Genomic DNA, 22148 nt, shown 5'->3' with positions numbered 1-22148 from the left:
AGCCAAAAATCTCACCAAGCCCACAAATAGCTATACACCTTTATTGTGTAAAATTATGTGATTTGCTTTTTTTCACTTTTACATATTCTATGGAGAAAATGTAAGAAACATTGTAGAAGCTTCCTTTTTGAACTGAACAAAAATAAAAGTAAGACTGTGAGAACACAAGTATTCTTTTCAAAATTATCTCAAAAAATGGTTCTCCTTCTACCATCTTAACACTCAGGCTTGTCACCCTTTACCCCAGCCACGAAATACAGACATAAAAAAAAAAAAAAAAAAAGAAACACACTACACCTCCTCCTCCCCCCCCCCCAAAAAAAAAAAACAACAACCAAACCCTCTCCCCACCCAAAAAAAAAACAAACCACAAACAAAGAATCAAACAAAAACAAAGAAACCAAAACCGCACTGGTACTGTTGTCCACCACATCTTTTTCCAGTGTGGTTCTAGGTTGAACTTCTCTTTGAAATAACTGAAAATAATTTCAAGGTCAGAGATATCAGTTCTACCATTCATAGGATTACAACAATCATATCATTGTGTCACAAATTTTCACCTACAAGACCATGATTTCTTAAGGCACATTTATATCATAATAGTCCTCACAGAAAACAAAATCTCTTCAGATTACCTCCTCTTTCTGAAAAGAGCATGTTCAACTGAATAACTCTTCTAAGCAACAAAAGACATCATGCAGAACACCATGCTTGCTGAAAACAGTTTTGACATCCCCATTCAGAAACTGGATTACAAGGTTCTTGTGTTACTTTTACCCCTTCCCCCCAAAGGGAATGACTCTTTGATTTTGGAAGTTTTAAAATAATTTGTTACTTTATAAAAAAATAATTGCTTCTGTCCTGGGTTCAGCAGTAGCAGTCATTTTTTCTTCTTCTTAGTAGCTGGTGCAGTGGTGTATTTTTGACTTTCGCCCTGGGAACAGCACTGATAACACCGATGTTTTCAGTTACTGCTCAAATGTTTACTCTGACCAAGGACTTTCTGAGTTTCATGCTTTGCCAGGGAGGAGGGGAAGCCGGGAGGAAGCAGAGACAGGACACCTGACCCAAACTATCCAAAGAGGTATTCCATACCACAGCACATCATGCCTAGGATGTAACTGAGAGTTACCCAGAAGGGCTAGTTCACTGCTCGGTCGGGCTGGGTATCGACAGGTGGTATTGTATTCTCTTCCCTTGTTATTTCCCTTATCATTATTATTATTGGTGGTAGCAGTAGTGATTTGTGTTATACCTTAGTTACTAGCTGTTCTTAACCCATGGGAGTTACATTCTTTCGATTCTCCTCCCCGTCCCTCCAGGAGCGAGGGAGGGGGAAAGAAAGGGAGGGAGTGAGGGAGTGGACTGTGTGGCCGACTTACCGATAGGGTTTAAACCACGACAGAGACATAAAAGCAACTGCTATCTTTAAAACATTACAAATTTGGGGATTTAAGTGGTTTCTGAAGCAGACAATATATTATTATCTGCAGCCCAACAAGATGCCAGACAGTTTGCAACTGAGCAGGAAGAATCACACTTGGGATAGGTACCATGGGATTTACTAGGTGAAAGAACTTGAAACACTTGAAAGAACTGTAATCATTCAGTTAGCTTGAACAAACAAGACAAATACAGAAGAACATATCAAAACTTTCATCCAAACTAACATTTTGGCTAAAGCATCATACATTCAAACTTGGGATACAGACATTCATAGTGCTAGAAATAAATTTGTAACAAATTCAAAATTAGAATACAAAAAATAGAAGCCAGACAACTCCATTGGTGACAGTCATGAACTCCTGAGTATAATTTTTTCAAAAATATTCCTCTATGAGATTAAATGTGAGATCCACAGAGAACCTTACAGCAATTTTAGTTCCCTCACACTCAGAAACAAGTCTAAAAAAATCTTGCCCGAACTCATGAGTGTTTGATTTTAGGTGGCGGATTCCACAGACAACGGAAGATCTGCTCAGGCACACTGTTAGATCTTGTTTTGTTCATGAGGAGTAGACCCTCTGAGATTAGCAAAACAAGCTCTTTCCATCAACATCTCCCAAGACAGCAGACATACTTAAAGCTAGCTAAGCACACATTTGTGTTAACATAGGTCACAACACGTAGTTTTGTCATAATATGAAGTGGCTTCCTCCCTTTTAAACAAAATTTAACATTGGGACCATCAATCTGTAATGTAAATCACAACACTTTTTACTCAGCTACAAGTATTTGAGCTCACTGTTCCCACAAATATTATACCAAATCACGGACTACTGCAAAATCCTGGGAATAAAAAATTGAATGCTTGACCATCTCATTGTTTTTAGCTTTGTGCAAAAAGAGTTCAGTTGTCCTGCATCAGGGTAAGTAGGGGTGTTCTGTACCAAACCAACACTGATTTCAGTGCCAGTCAGGGTATTAAAAGAATGGCTCTTGCGACTGGGCCTTACTGAGCTATTTCAGCAATGCAACAATGTAATAAATCCATCTTCATTTATTGGTTCCATTCACCTTACAGCTAATGCTGTTACTGACAGAATTCAATTTGTACTTGTTCTCACGGTTAGAGACTATCTTTTCCACCACATATTTTAACATGCAGGACAAAAATCGAGCTTCAGAAAAAGAAGCGACTGCAACAGCACCAGACAGAACCCACTTGTGAATCAGCTTGACATTTGCTCTAGACAGCTATTTTGAAGCACAGCTGTTTAACTTTGGACCACATGATTAGACTCATAATAAGTATTTACAGAGAAAGCCTCTGGTGGCTTTATGTCATGTCCACAGCAGAAAAATGACAGGTATTTCTGCATCAGATTTCCCAATGAAATATTTTTGCAGTCCTTGGAGTGGTGAAGGCAAGGGGAAAGAATGAAAATACTGTTTCCTGACCAGTTTCTCCACTCTCACTCTTAATCATTTTTGAGACTTCAAGATTTCATTATTAAATGTGCCAACTATGATTGTATTAGTCAGCAAAGCCCTAGTCAGCAGAGATAGTCTGGTAATTTTGGCATTACGGAGAGTTGGATAGTGCTTCATGTTATGGAGCTGTAAATATCAAAGTTACTCTTGCCAGCCTTCTCTAAAGTAAACATGACAGCTTGGATTTTTTTATATGAAGTATAATACGACATCAGGTTGAGCAGCTGGATAGGCTAAAGCTTTAGCTTCTCACAAGGTTTTCTGAAATATTAAATCAGGAATTTATTTACAATATAAGGAATTTTTTTTCTAGTTCCAGTCAAAAATGTCTTTTTTTTTTTTTTAATAAATATATGCCTGTGCATATGGGGATTGTGTGTATATGTGTACACATATTGATAACATATATGGGCATGGTTTTTGCATGTATCCATGTATGAGTTGTGGGAGTGGGGGTGCAACATCTCACACACACAGAGAAATCACTGAAAGCAGGTGTTTGGGGTTAGGTTGGGGTTTTTTTTAATTCAGTGAGGATTTGAGATACCTGTCAGATTCCTGACTTAGCACCCTTACTAAATTTTCTGTAAATTTCTATCAGGTTTTGTCTACTCTGAAATCAAACATCTGTTCTGGCATAATCTGCAGAGATGCAAGCCTGGAGCTGGGCAGCATTTGCCTTTCTGGGCAACTACAAAATAGTACCTGTCACATGTAGAAGGACACATCAGACCCTCTCTCTGCATCCCCTTAGAGATGGACTACAGGGAGGGAGGAGAGAAGAAGATGGGAAGGAGGGAGATCAGGAAGAAAGCCCTGATGTCAGCACCTCCCATCTGAAGCCAGGTCAGATGAGGTGCTTGGAGCGGGCTCTGGAGAGATGTCAGGAGCCCTGAGGGAAGACCTGGTACACTCCGAACCCCAAGCCCCTGTACTCTCCATCAGACACCACCAGGTGAGCCCAGGATACCTATAGGAGATGATCAGGAAAGCAGAGGAACCCTCTGCAAGTCTTCGACACTGCCGACCCTAGCACCCTTCTTGTATCCACAGCCCTAGGACAGACACTGACAGGACCCACAGCACCACCAAGCTGGACAGAGGAGCAGGAGACCTGAAGAGTGCCCAGCCTTCCTGGACCCCTTTGTCCTTTATTAATATTTCCCAAGGGCTTCTTCCAAACAAAGTCAGCCCCCTGGAAGTCTAAGATGGAGGTTTTCCTGATCTTCTTCCTGACTTTTCCAAGGACTGAAAATTCTATCGTTTCCTGATCTCTTTGTCCAAGGCAGTCTCAAACAATCACATCACCCACCAGCCCTTCTGTTTGCAAACAGCAAATCTAGCCAGTTGGCTACCCTAGTTGGCTCACTAGCCAGCTGAGTTAGGAAGTTATTCTATTGTAAGGTTCAATACAAGGTATCCAACAGCCTAGTACCAACTTAGCCCACCAGAGGAAACAAATAGATGTCACTTGAACAGCCTACTTTTCAGGACATTTTGGTTGTTGGTGAAGGAGATTAGGGTAAAGAAAGAGACTGGCTAGAGTTCTAGACAGCTTCCTCTTCTACAAGGTGGAGTGGCACATCTTTATCCCAGCACTACATCATGGAAGGTCTGTATGTGTCATAAGAGGCAAGTATTACATGATCCCACCTTCACTAGACATATGAAAGGTGTCTGCAGGAAAATTAAAATCTGTAGTTCTCTCATCTCCTGAAAAAAAAGTCACTGCTGGTAGAAAATCTTATGTAGAAGTAGAATCTTTTACTGAACATCTGCACCCCCTGCTAAACTTGGCCACATTTACCAAAGATGATCATCATACTTGCCTCATAAATATTTACATAACCTATAAAAATGTTTACAGACTCACTCACAACTTCAGTAGCATCTTGGAATACATCCTGCATAACATCTTAACCCATTTAGCTCCCTGTGGCTTAATAGCTAGCAGTACAAATTCTTGCCAAGTATAAAAAATACAGTTAAAAGATAATTGAACAGTAGAGCTGTACCTGTCATCACAAAAGCAGAAAGAGTTCTATCCAGATGATTTATCTGAACACGTTTTTACAGTTATGGTCCCACTTAAGAAATGTGTCCTGGCCTGGGCTTAAACCACGACAGAATGGGATCCCCAGACTCATAAACCACACTTCAGTTTCATTAGTGGAGAAACTGACCAATTATAACATGGAAATCTTTAGAAAAAAAGAACCCGAGTGAAATAATAGTTGTTTGAGTTTTGCAAAAATACAGGTAACTGGTACAACTCCTAGTTTGCCAGCAGAAAGCTAACCAACTTTTTTTGATTCAATGCTGCATAGTCAGTTTTTTGGCCCTGGTATTGTAACATTGCTTTTTTAGTGCTAGAATATCGGTAAGTGTGAGTCAACATGGACAGTTTTTCTCCTGTAACTGCTGCCAAGAACCTTGCTCAGTAAACACCAAGTCCTTTGATGCAAATCCTCTTCATACATGTCTTTGAATGTCCATCAGCAAGGTGGGTGAAGAGGAGAGGTGAAGAAGAGAGTAGAAACTAAAGCTTTCAAAGCAGTTTATAACAAATCAGACAATGATATTTGAAAAAAAAATTATCTCTGCATTATTACTTTTAAAGTGAATTTACAAAACATTATAACAAAATCTGGTGAGAGAAAGCCTATGGAAGTCAAGTTTTAGTCTGTACTGGTATATTTAAGAGAGATCAGGAGATTAAATGTATGTCTATTAGACAACTTACTTTGCAAAGCTGCAGCACTGCTGGACACAATCTGGCTGTTACTTCATGTATTTATTTGGTTTTAGTTGTTACAGTTCCAGTTAAACATAGATAAACTAAAAGCTAGATCGTTCATTCACCTGTAATTTTTGTTATTTTTGTTTATTTATTTATTTATAGCCATAGATCACACCAAACAAAAAGCACTGATTTTAATACCCACAGAGTGCCTCTTCATGCCTCATCAGTAGGATGGAAAGTTTAAGGGTAGCCAGTTCTATAATTAGCAAGCACAGCAATTGCCTTGCTTTTCACACTTGCTAGAAGGCATATTCCAGATGGGCTTGAAATTAATGACACAATACGTGTACATCAACATGCCCTTCTAATCTATTTTTTTTTTCCTAATACCTCAGCCTGCTGCTATAGTCCTGCATCTTCCATTGAGCTACTAGGATACATTTTCACTTATGTACAACCTGTAAATATAATCTCAAGAGTTTTTGCTTTCTGCTGTGAATATCATCCACAGCTTCAGTTTAGTACCATCTGCTATACACCTTAGGAATTCTAAACAAAAGCCTTTTCCTTCAAAACAGCAATAATTTGGAGGCATAAAATCCCCTACTGTGTTGGTATAATTTGGAAAGAATCACACAATCACAAATTTCATTTAATGTTTCTCCACTGACTATTCTGCTTACATTTTGTCTTTGATTTTTATTAGCATTTTGAGCAAAGCATGCTAGATTAAATTGCTCTTTCTTTTCCTGCTGATTTTAAAGTGATGATGTATGAAGAAGAGACAGCATAAGAAGGGCGTGTTAAATTTTCTGTGCTGCTAATACTCTTTTGTTCAGATGTTTACAAAGAATGGCCACCCTTCTAGAATCCTTTATCCTCAGTTCTTCATTTTCTAAGGACTTCAGCTTTTTAAGGAGTCTGGGTTAAGGCAACATCAAGCCTTGCAGAGCTAGTCCCAAAACCTGAGATGTGTGTACTTCAGACAGAAGTACAGGTACATAAATTGTACCCTAAACAAGTGAGTTTGCACCAGGAACATCTAACAGTGATTGGACAGAGCTTCATGTGACAAGCAGGGTAAACTAGCTTGTAAAGGTAAACGGGACTCTGAAAGAACTGATTCCAGTATACAAGGTGGGTCAGCTAGCTCTTGTTTCTTCATACAGTCTGCACTATAATACATCCAAGACAAAGTGAAGATTTGGGAGATTTGTTTAGTTTTCATTAGTGCCTAAAGCACATCCTAGTATTGTACCTGTGTTCATACAGAATTTTTGCTTGTTCCACAGTTCAGCATCACAAAGAACAATCTCAAGGCTAGACTGCAGTGCTGCTAAATTAGCAGTGTTGCCAGCACATGGCACTTCTATGTAGCCAAATATCCGACGCACCCACACAGTCTCATTTTCTTTCATTTGCCTATTTACACAGGAAACTACTAAAGGAAAAATTAAATGAAAATTTACTCTAGCTCTGATGAAAGAATGACTAGATTGCTGATTATTTTGTCAATTCCTGACAGAAAGTACACTGAACTTGTATATTATAAAAAGAGAATAGCATAATATGATTATTAATTAATGTATTGTTTGAGGAGATATGGTTTTTTAAGCTGACCTTGTCTACTTGAAAATAACCAGAACTGTGGCTGTGGTCCAGTAACCAGACTTCCAGAAAGCCAACAGAAGTGAAGTATATTTGGACACACCATACATAAAATAAGAATAGAGTAGTGAACATCAGGCTTTTTTTTTTTTTTTTTCTTATTTCTTTGGGGTTTTTAGTAGTAGATACCATGGATGATGACTGAAAAAGTCAATTAAATAAAATTCCAGGAATCACTGCACAGTAACTGAAACCTGCTATAAGGTCAAACAATTACTACGAGGTGATAAATAAAATTATCTTTCTTTGAAATAACTGCTCTACATTTCCCCAGCAATCATGGTCTAGAAATAGCAAAGATATTCCTCCTTGGTTTTTTATTCTTTCTTGGTTGATTGGTTAGGTGATTGGTTTGATGTTTGTTTGGATTTTTCTGTTAGACAACAACCCTGCTGCAACATAGAATTAAGAGGTTTTTTATCCAGTCCTGATCTGTATATCATCACATACAGGTTGGTAAGTGTGAATAAGAATCATAGAATCACAGAATGGTTTGGGTTGGATGGGACCAATCTCCCTGCCGTAGACAAAAACACCTTCCACAAGACCAGGTTGCTCAAAGCCCTGTCTAACCTGGCGTTGAACACTGCCAGGGATGGGGCATCCACAACTTCTCGAAGTAACCTGTTCCATTGTCTCACCATCCTCACAGTAAAGAACTTCTTCCTAATATCTTATTTAAATCTACCTCTTTCAGTTTAAAGTCATTATGGCTCATCTTATCACTAGGCTCCCTGATAAAGGTCCATTCCCATCCTTCTTGTAGATCCCCTTTAAGTACTGAAAGGCTGCTATGAGGTCTTCCCAGAGCCTTCTCTTCTAAATGCCATAAATTTAAGTGCAATATAGAATTTCTCTGAGTTAGACACACAGGCACAGAAATACATTATAAAACCAGCTTTAAAAACAAGATGTCATTTTATTTGCAGCTTGGTTTGCAGTAAAATGAAAATCCCTTTAATAGTTTTAGTTTGTATTAGGCAATTTTAAGGCCTATGAAAAGTATTTTTATAACAAATTAAGGAATTTGACCACTTAGTCTTCACAGGAAGCATGGCAAGAATTTCCTTGTATCTTTTCCAAATGAAGCGGAGGTACAAATAATGTTGTCTTCCTTTCCTTTGCCTGTTTTGTCCAAAAGAGGTAGGACATCTTTATCATATGGTCATAAACAGGAAAAGGAAAGATTTCAATGAGGACTGAAACTGTGGGTAGCCAGGGTCTGACGGTCAGAAGATATCGCGCTGTACGGAAAGATAGGGCCCCTCTCCTAATAGCCAATAACACTTAGTTTATGAGGTAAGCAGACGGATGTGACGTTGTAAACCAAAGCTATATAACGCCATGCCATTAAGCAATAAAACGCCATTTGCCGTCCACCACATTGGTGTCAGTGAGCTGATGGTCCGAGCAGCCTGGGGTTGGTTGCCGTGACGTTCCTGAACCAGGTCGCTACGCCTACGCGAAGGCAACAAGTGGTGCCGAAACGCGGGAATCGCCTGGACGGGTGAACGTCGGCCGGAGCAGCGAGAGCAGCCCGGCGGGGAGGACGCTCCCGGACCCACAAGGAGGATGGAATCCATTGTGAAGGTCGTATCCGAAATACATAGACAATGGGGTATTGATTGTAAGCCCAAAGATTTTACTCTCGCAGTAGCGAGGCTTTTACAACTCGGGGTCGTTGAGCAGTCGGTGGATATTCTCCACCCGGAGGTGTGGGATAAATGCACCAAAGCCTTAGCTGATGAGACTATATCCTCGGGCCCTGGCAAGAGCCTTAAATCGTGGGGGAAAGTTATGCAAGCCCTGCGGAAAGCCATACATGAGCAGGAAACCTGGCAGGCTGCGAAATCCTGCCTCCGAGACATCCCAAAACTGGGCGTCGGGGCAGCCACGCAGACTCCACACCCCCCTGACATTCCCGGCTCTCCTGAGCCTGTTGTATCTCGGGAGGGCGACACGCCCCCCCAACTCTCGAACCCCGACACGTTTTCTAACCAACGGACAACTGCAGAATCTTTTTGGGGTGGGCTGGCCGAGGAAGCAAGAAATGCTGCAAGGAATGCTGAGGCCACAGCAGGCTGGGTTGGGCCACCGCCCTATGCGCCCCAAGATGGCGCCGAGTACAAAGGCGGGGGGCGGGGCGAGGACACCCTTGGCGGGAACGGGGAGGAAAAGCCAGCCTTAACAAGCAAGCAGGAACGGGAGGGGGAGGAGAAAGCGAACGAGCACAAAGGCGAAGGGCGGAGCGTGCTCGGAGGGCAGGCAGCCAATCAGAGCGGCCGCCCGCAGAAATACCCTGGTAGGGCCAGCACCCCCCCCGATTGGTGGGCGGGACGAACTAAGAGGGAGGAGCGGACCAGGAAGGAGGGGCGGGCACAAGGGGAAGGAACGGCCTGCCCGCACGGGGAAGGCACAGCCCACCTACAAGGGGAAGGACCAACCCGCCCACAAGGGAAGCGGGCTCAGCCGGAGCCCGACAAAGAGATACCGGACACCAGATACAACCAGTCAATCGAGTTCCGATTCTGAATCAGACACCAGCTGGGGATCAGACAATAGTCAGGAGGAGCGGCTCTCGACAGGTTCAAATTTAGAGTGGCCAAAAACAGAAATAAACAGAACTAAGGGCTCAAATATCTCTGTCCAAATTAAAAAGGAATCACGGGGGGAGGAGGTCCCTCTCACGGACTGGAGGAAAATAATGATTGAGTGTGCCAACTGGACCCCATCGATCCCATTGGCGTTTCCGGTCCGAGTGACGGATGGGGGACAGAGGGTCCACTCACCAATAAACCCTAAGGATATACAAACAATTGTTAAAGCAATTGCAGATAAAGGCCTTAATTCTGCCATGGTCTCTACCCTTATAGATGGTATCTTTGGGGCAGACGATATGCTCCCATTCGATATAAAACAAACTTGTAGATTGATTTTTGATGGAGCGGGGATGATTGTTTTTAAACAGGAATGGGAGGAAAACTGTGCGAGACAGTTAGCCCAAGCAGTCGGGGCAGATCATCCGCTGCACGGCTCCAGTCTGCAGCGGCTGATGGGCACAGACCCAACAATGATTACCCCCCAGGCGCAGGCCCAGGGCCTGCGGGCTCATGAGGTAATGACAACCACTCGCGCAGCTAGAGTAGCCATCCGCACAGCTTCTGGAGTTGTTGCTAAGCCATCGCCATGGGCCACAATAAAGCAAAATGAAAGCGAAAGCTTTACGCAGTTTGTGGATCGTCTCCAGGCCGCAGTCGACTCTTCGAACCTGCCTGTGGAAGCGAAGGGCCCGGTTGTGGCAGAATGTTTACGCCAGCAGTGTAATTCGATAACCAAAGAGATTCTGCGATCACTCCCGGTGGGGTCGAGCATCGCAGACATGATCAAGCACGTCGCAAAGGAAGAGCATTTAACACCAATCCAAGCGGCCGTTCGCACCGCAGTCACCAAAATGATGGTATGTTTTAAATGCGGCCAGACAGGCCATGTTGCAACTACTTGCCCATGGCCCCCCCCGCGCCAGAACAGGCCCAGGGGACTGTGTTGGGCCTGTGGAAAGAAAGGACATTTTGCTAAAGACTGTAGATCTAAACAGGGAAACGGGAAGGGGAGGGGGCACTCGGGCCGCACACAGCCCTCTCCCACTTCGAACATGAGGCGGCCCCATCATGCCAACTTCAGGTTAGGCGAAGTACCCCCGAACCCGTTACCTCCTCAAGACGTAACCAACTTTACAGTTCAATCGACAGCCCTGCTGAACCCGCCCCTATTTCAGGGACAACAAGGACCACCCTCTGGGAGCGGGACCCCAGGGTGGCCCTGGCACTAAAATGCGATAATCCACCAGTGATATGGGGGATCTGCTCCCTCCTCAATGCCAACGACAATACCACTATTAGTGTCCCCTTTTTGATCGATACTGGAACGGATGTTACAGTCATTCCTGAGACGAACTGGCCCCCGCATTGGATACTGGAAAACGCCCCCATGGTGGGTGGAGTTGGAGGACTATCTCGAGCTCGAAGGAGCGCTCAATTAATAGCAATCACACTCCATACCGAAAAAGAGCCGGAAAAAACTATCACCCTCTCTCCATATGTTATGTCAGGAGTCCCACCCCTACTGGGAAGAAACGCCCTAACCCTATTGAATGCCAAGGTGACAAATTTACCGTAAGGGCCACTGCCATACACCCACTTCCACCAATTAAATTAACCTGGAAGTCATCTGATCCAGTATGGGTCGAGCAGTGGCCCTTGTCAAAGCCTCGAATGGATGCTCTCCTCGAATTACTTGGCCGTGAACTACAACGAGGACATATAGAGCCCTCTACTAGCCCATGGAACACACCAGTTTTTGTCATACCTAAACGAAAAGTGAGGGTTTTCGCCTCCTCCATGACCTACGTGAGGTAAATAAGACAATCCAGCCCATGGGCCCCGTTCAAACACTGTTACCCATGAACTCTATGATTCCAAAAGGACAACCTTGTGCCGTTCTTGATATTAAGGACTGTTTTTTCTCAATACCCCTACATGAAAAGGACAAAGAATGGTTTGCTTTTTCTATTCCCAAATAGCCAACGCCCTAATTTACGTTTCCAGTGGAAAGTACTGCCTCAAGGGATGGTCAATTCAACCACCATCTGCCAGATTACAGTGGACCAAGCCTTGGCACCGATCCGGCACAGCGACCCAACTGCGACCATCATGCAACATATGGACGATATTTTAATCGCCGCGCCATCTGGAAGGCAGGTGGACCAGCTAATATCACTAATTTCAGAAACTTTAAAAACAAATGGGTTCGAAATCGCGAGTGCGAAAATTAAAAGGGGACCATGCGTGAGCTTCTTGGGAGTAGAAATCACAAGTTCCTATATAACTCAACCCCAAGTAAAAATTCACCGACACATCAAAACACTCCATGATATGCCGCAGTTAGTGGGGTCCCTACAATGGCTCCGCAACATTGTCTTGATCCCTCCGAATATCATGGCCCCGCTGTATGACCTTCTGAAAGGAAAACACCCATGGGAACAGAAGGTACTAACACCAGAAGCAATGGACGCTCTTGACTTTATCGAAAAACAGGCGTCGTCAACCACACTCGCCAGGTGGGACCCAGATGTGTCGCTTGACCTGTATGTACATTTCACTAAGGGAGGGGGAGTGGGAGCACTGGCCCAGGGACCCCCTGACAAAGCACACCCAATACAGTGGGTAGTCCTCGGAAAACCGTCACGTGCACTTTCCCCCGGAGTCAAGTGCCTTGGTAACCTTATCATGAAAGGTAGAAAACTTGCCCTAAGACACCTAGGCATCGAACCTGCCAGGATATTCCTACCCTTCCGTAAACAGCTACCAACGCAATCTTTGGTGATGTCAGAGCATCTAGCTATACCCCTCGTCGGATTCGGCGGAGAAATCCGATATGCTGCAAAGCCCCCCTGGACTCAAATGCTGGCGATCATCAACATCAACCTTCCACAAAAAATCCTGGATCGGCCTCAACAGGGACCTACGGTCTTTACAGAAGCGTCCTCAGCGACTTCAACCGCAGCGGCGGTATGGCAATCAAAGGAGGAATGGCACTGCATAAAAATGACCAACCACACACTTTCGGTTCAACAGTTAGAAGCGGCGGCCGTAGTGCTGGCGTGTGGACTGTTCCCAATGGAACATCTCAACATAGTCACTGATTCAATGTTTGTAGCCAAACTGTGCCTAGCCATGTCGGGGCCCGGTGTGTCAACATCTTCAACAGCTCTTATGCTGGAAGAAGCTCTTTCCTCCCGAAAAGGTACCATATCAGTTGTTCACATCAATAGTCATGACCCAGTTAAGGGATTTTTCCAAATCAGCAATGACAAAGCAGATGCTGCCGCGAAAGGCCCGTGGACACTAAAAGAAGCCCGTCAGTTACATGAATCCCTCCATATCGGAGCCAAAGCGTTGGCAAAGAAATGTGGACTTTCAGTCACCGACGCAAAACACATAGTGGCGACGTGCCCCCATTGTCAGAAAGCACCACTGTGGCCCTGCGGAGTCAACCCTAGAGGCCTTAAGGCCTCCAAAATATGGCAGACAGATTTTACACTTTGCCAATTACTGAAACCTCAAGCGTGGCTAGCAGTGACCGTGGACACATACAGCGGAGTAATTGCCGCCACCCAACATCTTAAAACCAGCTCTAAAGCAACTATTCAACACTGGTTGACGGTCATGGCATGGCTTGGCATTTCAAAACAAATCAAAACAGACAATGGCCCGAATTTTATCTCTAAATCAGTTCAGGCATTTGCTTTAAAATGGGGCATTGCTCTAACACACGGCATTCCATATAACAGCACAGGACAGGCCATAGTCGAGCGAGCAAACCAAACCTTGAAATCCAAATTAGAGGTATTAGCAAAGACAGAAGGGTTTACCAACACCATCCCCACAGGAGACCAAGCCCGCCTACTAGCAACCGCTCTCTTAGCATTGAATCAGTTCCCCAGGGGAGAGGAAGCAAATAGCCCTGCCCAAAAACATTGGTCCACTAGAGTATTGGATGATGGCCCATTGGTCATAGTCAGAAATTAATTGGGAGAATGGGAACATGGGTGGAGATTAGTCCTAACAGGACAGGGGTATGCTGCAGTCAAAAAAGATGACCGAATTAAATGGTGCCCGATTAAATCAATCAAACCAGACCTGAAGGACAAAACTGATGAAAATTGTGAGTTTTTGTTTACAGGACCAGTTCATTGGACACCCTCGTGACCGGTACTTCCTACTACCAGAAGGGGACGATGAGCCAGCCAACTCCTTACCCACCCCAAAGAGTCCTGCAGCAACTGGATACCCCGCGTCGTCAGAACACCAACATCGTCAAAAGGCCCCTCGCAGGGGGGGGCTACGGTACCTTTGTGCGATCATGTTTTTGGGGCTTCTCACTGAGGGGAGGGCAGAATCAAATTCTCATCATCCCCATCAACCTTTCAATTGGACATTGTATCAATTTGACTCTGATACAGTCATACAAACCATAACAACGTCGGGGGCTTCTAGTTTTATGACCACCCTGTGCCAGCTGATACCTATAATGTCCTGCTTAGAACGAGTGGCATACTATTTTTGCCCTAGCTCCAATCCAGGAAAGGGTTACTGCAACTACCCCGGGCACTATTATTGCGCATATTGGGGCTGTGAGACGATTGCAAATGCGTGGATTCCAGAGACAGGGAAAGACCCCTTCTTACAGGTATCCTGGGCCCCTTATGGGTGTAAACCCCCACCAATAAACAGAGGTGAAGAACTCACACTACCCCCCCCCCCAGATCGAACTCTTATGACATAGAATATTGTAAGCACCTCTATTTGAATGTGAGTAATCCCCAACATCCGAGTTGGCTCTTGGGAAAGATGTGGGGAGTTCGATATTATCAGACAGGAAAAGATAGAGGCGGCCACATTCGTATTCAAAAAACATTGATTCCGACTGATCCATTGCCAGTAAGCCCTAAACTAACATTTGCTGGTAAAACACTCCTACCAACCCCCGGTCAAAATCATATAACCATAAAACTAACTGAACCTGATATACTAATAGCAAAGTATACGACCGCACCCACAATAATACGTACCACAGTGAGGACACACACCAATAGAATCCCTTATGAAGATCCTCTCTGGGGAATGATGCAGGCCAGCTTTCGAGTATTAAACAAGACCCATCCGAACTTTACAGAGCATTGCTGGCTATGCTATGGAATAAGACCACCCTTTTATGAGGCCGTAGGAGTAAGTGACATACCTATTCTGGCAAATGGTACAAATCCGCCCCAATGTATATGGGACATTGAAAAACAAAGCATAACACTAGCACATGTGGTAGGAAGTGGTGTATGTCTGGGTGCTGTCCCAGACAACAAACAACAGTTATGTGTCAGTATAATAGGATAATATCTCAGCAAAATGGTTAATACCAGTGAACAATGCTAAATGGATCTGTTCTATTATTGGGGTCACACCCTGTTTATCCTTGGACAACTTTAACAAATCAGCGGAATACTGTGTCCAGGTGTCTATAATTCCCAAGATAATTTACCATCCTGAAGAGTTTGTTTATCGCTCACATCTTACCCCAGAGCACCATCTGTCAAAACGAGAACCCCTTACAGCTATAATGATAGCCACCCTACTACTAGTGGGAAGTGCAGGACTAGGTACAGGCGTAACATCCTTAGTGCAACAGAGTACAGAATTTAACACCTTAAGAATAGCCGTCGATGAAGATTTAGCCAGAATCGAACAATCGATAACTGCATTGGAGCAATCAGTTAGATCATTATCCGAGGTAGCGCTACAGAACCGTAGAGGTCTGGATTTGATGTTTCTACAACAGGGAGGAGTGTGTGCTGCGTTGAAAGAAGAGTGTTGTGTATACGCGGACCATACCGGAGTGGTAAGAGACACCATGGCAAGGTTAAGGGAGGGTTTAGAAAAACGAAGAAGGGAACAAGAGGCACTCCAAGGTTAGTTTCCATCCTGGTTTACCCAATCGTCATGGCTGACTTCCTTAGTATCTACCCTGATGGGACCAATCATAATGATTGTCCTGACTCTGATTTTCGGACCCTGTATATTGAATAAGTTTGTGTCATTTGTTAAGAGCCAGCTAGAAACGGTTAATATTATGCTCATAGAACGCCGACAATTACTTTAATACTGTCTCTAATTAATGCTACCTCAAGTTATTATGCTTGATTTTAGCTGTCCGGACAAATCCAAACCCCTGGGAGACCTTTTTAGACATTGTCACCCCCTCTTACCGCGTAGACTGGCCCCCTACGTGGTAACAGGCGTGCACTTTTAAAAGTTGGAACGCCCGAACCTCATGCTGAGTGAAGGGAACATAAACTCATCACAGTCAGGTCAACGTTGCCTGCGCGGGGACGCCCACTAGCATTGAGTCTGTCACCTCACACAGCAGTGATGCCTCTCGGAGCTAGTTTATCGACGGTCTTCCCTGAGCATACAAGTTCAAGCTAAAGTATGCCACTTCACAAAGATCTTAATTTCAGTTATACTTGTTATCAAACACCCCCTTTTTTTTAGCTACCCCTAATCCTACCTCGTTCTTCCAGTATACCTCTTCATTACCTACTACCTAATGTGCCTTCTATTTCTACTCGGGATTGTGCTTTATAGCATAGAATTATTTTAAGGTGTACAGTCCACATAAGATTCCTTTTCTGGTACAATATTCTTTAAGCTTATTGTTTAGGTAATATAATTATGCATAGGGAGGGGGAAAATGTGGGTAGCCAGGGTCTGACGGTCAGAAGATATCGCGCTGTACGGAAAGATAGGGCCCCTCTCCTAATAGCCAATAACACTTAGTTTATGAGGTAAGCAGACGGATGTGACGTTGTAAACCAAAGCTATATAACGCCATGCCATTAAGCAATAAAACGCCATTTGCCGTCCACCACATTGGTGTCAGTGAGCTGATGGTCCGAGCAGCCTGGGGTTGGTCGCCGTGACGTTCCTGAACCAGGTCGCTACGCCTACACGAAGGCAACAGAAACATGTCTTCACTGAAACTGCTATAGGAGTCTGAGTTTTTGAAGCTCAGCTTTGTTTCCGTAGCCCTGTTCTTAAATTTGGTATAGGTACAAACATTGATGCTACTGGATCTTTCTCTTTTGCTAAAAAGGCTGCTACATGTTGTTAAACTATTTTGTACAGCTTCCTCATTTTTTCCCAACATTTTAGCACCATTTTTTTCCTTGTTGTGGTATCGGTATGTCTTCTAGGTTAATTTTTCCATTAAATGTCTCATCTTTCCTTGGAGCTTTCAGCCTATAAAATAGGAACACTATGAACTACAGACTTGCTCCGTTAACAATATTTACAAAGCTCCCTGCTTCTGGAAATTGTCTGAGTATATTTCACAGTTACTTCAGACTTTCCAGTTGGGAGTGGTTCCTTTTGCTGGCTTTTTTTTTTTTTTTTTTTTTTTTTTTCTCATGAAATTCTTCCAATCTGTTCTGAAAGGAAATTTTGGACTACTGGCAGGAAAAGGAATACAAACTAATGCTGAAATTCAGTTCTACTGGGGTCCGAAAGCTTGGGGAATCAGCAATAGGAAATAAAACATTTAGCCCCTCTGTAATTTTTAGCCTGCAAAATCCAATCCAGCAGCAAGCCTGAAAAGGCTGCAAGAAATTAATGCTTACATTAAAAACACATGGGCTGCACAGGTAGTTTGCTGACAATCCAGTCAATGCCCAGTACAGAATACCCTTATCAAGTACCCTAACTGAAAAGTGTACCATGCAACTCGACAAAGATTCCTGGGCAGCAATGAAGGATGGTCACCTCCAAAGCTCTATTCTCTGTGACAGAGTCAAGGTCCTATCACAGGTTGAGATCTGTACATGAATTTTGTATTGAAAGAGGGAAGTGGGGAAAATAATTACTTCAAATTTCTTGTAGCTTTCAATAGAAGAGGGAAAATCAAACACTGCTACATTTTTAGAATTAATATTTGCTTTTTGAAGTTGATAATTCAGAATTCATGAAATAAATAGGATTTCCAGGAATATATGTGTATTTCATATTTGACAGAAGTGCTGATCAACTAAATAAATTATTTGATATCATGACTTTTCAAAACCAGTTTCCTTTCCACAGTGAGCTTTTTAAAAAGTTTCAGGACTGAACAATTCACTATCTAATTTGAAAACCTTTGAGAAAGCAAGTTGCTCTCTCATCCTCTGGAAATAAGCTACAGCCTTCTGCTCTTGAGCAATTTCAAAGACATCTGTAGCCTTTAACATCACATGCTGTGTATCTTTCACTTCTTGTCCAGGGCAGTAATATACATCCTGTGTTGATTCAATAGTTTTTTCTTTTCATGTCATGAGTAAAACTTTTTCTTTGAAGTTAAATACTTCTTGCTTAACCTTCTGATGTTCCTATTAAGTGAAGGCACAGTAGGAAACAGTAGAGAAATGAAACTGAACATTAGAATCAACAACAAAACAAATTCTCTTTGAGACTGCATTTGAAAGCATTCAGAAAAGGAGGAGGGTGGGGACTAAAGAGAAGATGCTTTGCTCTTCTTTATGCAAGCAATGAACCTTTTCAAGTTTCTGTGTTACACTATTATCTAACTTGGATTTTCTCATAACCCATTAACCCTTGTCTGATTCAGTGGAAACTTTATGAAAATGCATCTTGCTTTCAGTCACAGTGCCAGAGAGAAGCATGCAATGTTTCAGCTTTATGTACAATGTCACATTTAGATGACAAGTTTTTTGGCAGGTATATTACACCTGCTAAGTAAAGCCTAAGCAAGGGCTATAAAAAGTGTCAGTTTAAAACAATAAATCAAGTTGTTACTTATAAATCTTCTCTGGAACATATGAGGTTCTCATACTTAGCATCTGAAATCCACTGCTTAAAGCAAAGAATATGCTAAAGTTAATTTTCATTTATCTGAAATTGAATATCTGTTAATCTTCTAATCTCTTTATAAATTGAAACACATTTTAGGTCATAATTGATCTTGACCTCAGAAGTCACAAACACCCATGCACGAATGCAAAACAGGTACGCACACAATCCTGTATGCAATAAGGCAAGTCATCATGCTAATAAAGCACCAGTCTCATCATCACATTGATGGAGACCATAGGAGCTGGCTACATGATGGAGAAAAATGCATAAAACAGTTTGAAGACAATTATGAAAAAAAAAAAAAAAGATAGTTCAAGTAATGCTCTAGAACATTTCTCTTTTGAATTCCTTTTCTACTGAGTTAAAAATATGGAAATCTTTTCTAAAAAGAGAGCCACCAACAGAGTAACTGATTCATTTTATGGATAAATTCTTCTAACAAAGTAATAATAAAAGCAGGAAACGTTTCTTTTGTGTCAGCTTCAGAATAAATGTAGACTGTTCTGTCATATGCCTTTGATTACTCTGGCTCCTAGAACAAAAATGAGCTTATTGGAAGTGGAATAATGGAGAAAAAAAATCTTATTCATTGCAAACAAGCCTCTCTTTCTCTGCTCAATTAAAATTTAAACTAGGTGGAATAATTGTACATATGGCATGCATAATAACGACAATGATAACATACTATTCACTGTAATGGAAATCTGCTATTGCTGATAATAGTATATAATGGCACCAAATTAAAAAATTTGAATGAAATAACAGGTCCCTCAAGAAGTCCCACACAAGCAGAGAATCAGTACCTGGCAAGACCTCAGAAAACGTTTGTGACTGTAGGATGAAAGAAGGTTTAGCAAGGAAAACCTTCATTGCACAACCCTTAGTTTCCCTGCCTTTGCAATAACACGTATGGCTCAAGGTCCAATCACAACAGTGCCAGATTTCTAAGTTACATACACTCATGATTCCAACACAAAAGGAAAGAACTACAAATTTTGAGTCATGTCAGGTGATATCGAATGCCATGAGTTCTATGATTAAAAGACATGCAATTCAAAAGCACTGCTCATGAGAATATGATATCAAAATTTAAGATGACTCTCGCTGACTGGCTAGCAAAAATAGCTGTAATTCTGCACAGGTAGTATAATGGTGTTGATTATTTAGAACATCAGTACTTATATCAAAAATTTCAGCCTGTTTTGCAAATATAGGCAGTTCATTTCCCAACAAAGGACCTTAGTTCCTAGTCAATTAGAGCACTCTGAGGTAATACTCACTACAAAATTAATGGACATCATCAGTGGACACCTCATTTGTCCCTGTCTGGTTAGTTGACTAGTGTGATCATGTATCCCGTGTTATTAAGCGCAAGCATGTCAACATTTTCTTCCTTGATGTTCATTTTCTCCAATTTTTTTAACCCTGGTAATACAGGTGTTAGAAAAAAACAATTACCTTTATCTTTTAAAAAAGTTTTCAACTGATTTAAGACCTTCTTTATTGTATTTTCTTAATATAAAAAAAAAATGTTCTAAGCTACCATTGTCCCATTCACAAGACAACTGACAAGCATGATCACAAATTATTTTTAGTCAGTGTTGACTGGACTATGAAACACTATGCATTTAACCATAGCTAGATGCATTTTGAAGAAGATTAAATTGTTTACAAAGCATTTTTTATTAGATTTTCCCATCAGCTTCCACAATGTGGTCAAAACCTTTCATCTGTTCAATGATTTCTAATATTCAGACTTCTAATCACATCAAAACTGAAGACTTCAACTTCCATAAAAGGATTTTATTACCACTCATATATAGCTAGCATCCAACTTCTAGTTTGCAGATTTCACAGAATGCACTTTTTCATATTGATTATTTCATTTCAATTACATATATACAAAAATTATTGCCCTAAACTTTACTTGATAGCAATTTCCTTTTATTCTTAATATCTCTTATATCTTGTTCTGGAAATGCATTGTTTTGGGATTTTTTGCTTTGTTCAAGACTTTTAATATACAAAGCCATTGCATTTCTTCAAATGCACAATGTGGTTCTCTAGACTAGAGGGGTCAAGGAAGGGAAGAGAGTACAGCAAGGGAAGGGAGAGAGTAAAGCAAGGGAAGAGAGAGAAGGAAGCACGAAAACAACAGGCAGTCAGTATTAATTGATTCAGCTACAGTCAAGTATTCATTTTTTCTTCCTCTTCTGAGATAGTGATGTCTTTTTGAAGATAAGTTGCATTTGAATTTTTGAGGTAAAGAAAGACACAGTAGGCATGGAAGCAAAAAGCTCTGGCATGGCTTCAGGGGAAGTCTGATGGTGGTAGCCAGTTAACTTGGAAATATCTCATAGACTTTTCATGCTTATTTGGTAACAACTATCTAATAATTATGTAAATCAAATCTTCCTCAGTCAGAATGCAGGGGTTTGCATAATTGAGAAACAAACATGCAATTATGGGTCACTAGTGGCAAAGCATCAAGGTACTTAAGAGGAAACATTTCAGTATCAACTGCATTTAAAAAAAATATGTGGAATAATTGAAATGAATGGATACAGCATGCTAAGCCTAAATTCATCAGAATAAAGTACTACTTCTCAGCTGCTGAAGGCTTGCACAGCTTCACTGACTGAAATGGAGCTACACCAATTTCTATGGCTAGAAACAGAGCACTGGTAGAATAAATCAGTATTCTGTGCAATCAAGAAGATAACGACCAAGGAGAAAAATTTTAGAGAATTACAGGATTCTTTTTCTTTAAGTGTTTCGGGGTTTTTTTCAGTTTCCCCTGAAACACGAAATGTGGTTTGGAATCAAGATTACCTCTGATGCTATGGAGACTAGATCAATTCTCTACCATATTGAAGCTGCCAAGTGTTTGCACAATCCTGCTCTCCCCAGTTCTCTGTTTGTGCTACACACCAGCATCCACATGACTTGTATGGTTTGGGTTTAATGGCAGATGTTTAGACAAAACATTTTGTCTTCAGAAGTTTCTGAAATGCATGAAAAGAAGGTTTGGAAGATAAATATTATTCTTACATGCATCACAATATCCTTTCATTAAAAGAAAAAAAAAAAAAACCGTGGAAAAAACACAATAACCCTGTCACACTTCTCCCAGCATTATTTTATTTTTATTTTTTTTTTAAATAAAGCATCCTTTGGTACAGACCCAGAAAGCTGTATGAGTTAATTTTCAGCTACTAAAGGATTGTGTAATCTCTTCAGACCCTAAAAATTTGTTCCTCAGTACCTGCTCATGGCATTCAGATTTGTCTTTTCTTTCAACAAGATCCTTATTCAGGTTTTTCAGCTCAAATATCCTAATTTCTAAGTTA

The sequence above is a fragment of the Psittacula echo genome (assembly GCF_963264785.1).
Source record: "Psittacula echo genome assembly, chromosome: Z".
Taxonomy (NCBI): Eukaryota; Metazoa; Chordata; class Aves; order Psittaciformes; family Psittacidae; genus Psittacula; species Psittacula echo.
The sequence above is the reverse complement of the archived record's forward strand: the minus strand, read 5'-3'. Positions refer to the sequence as shown.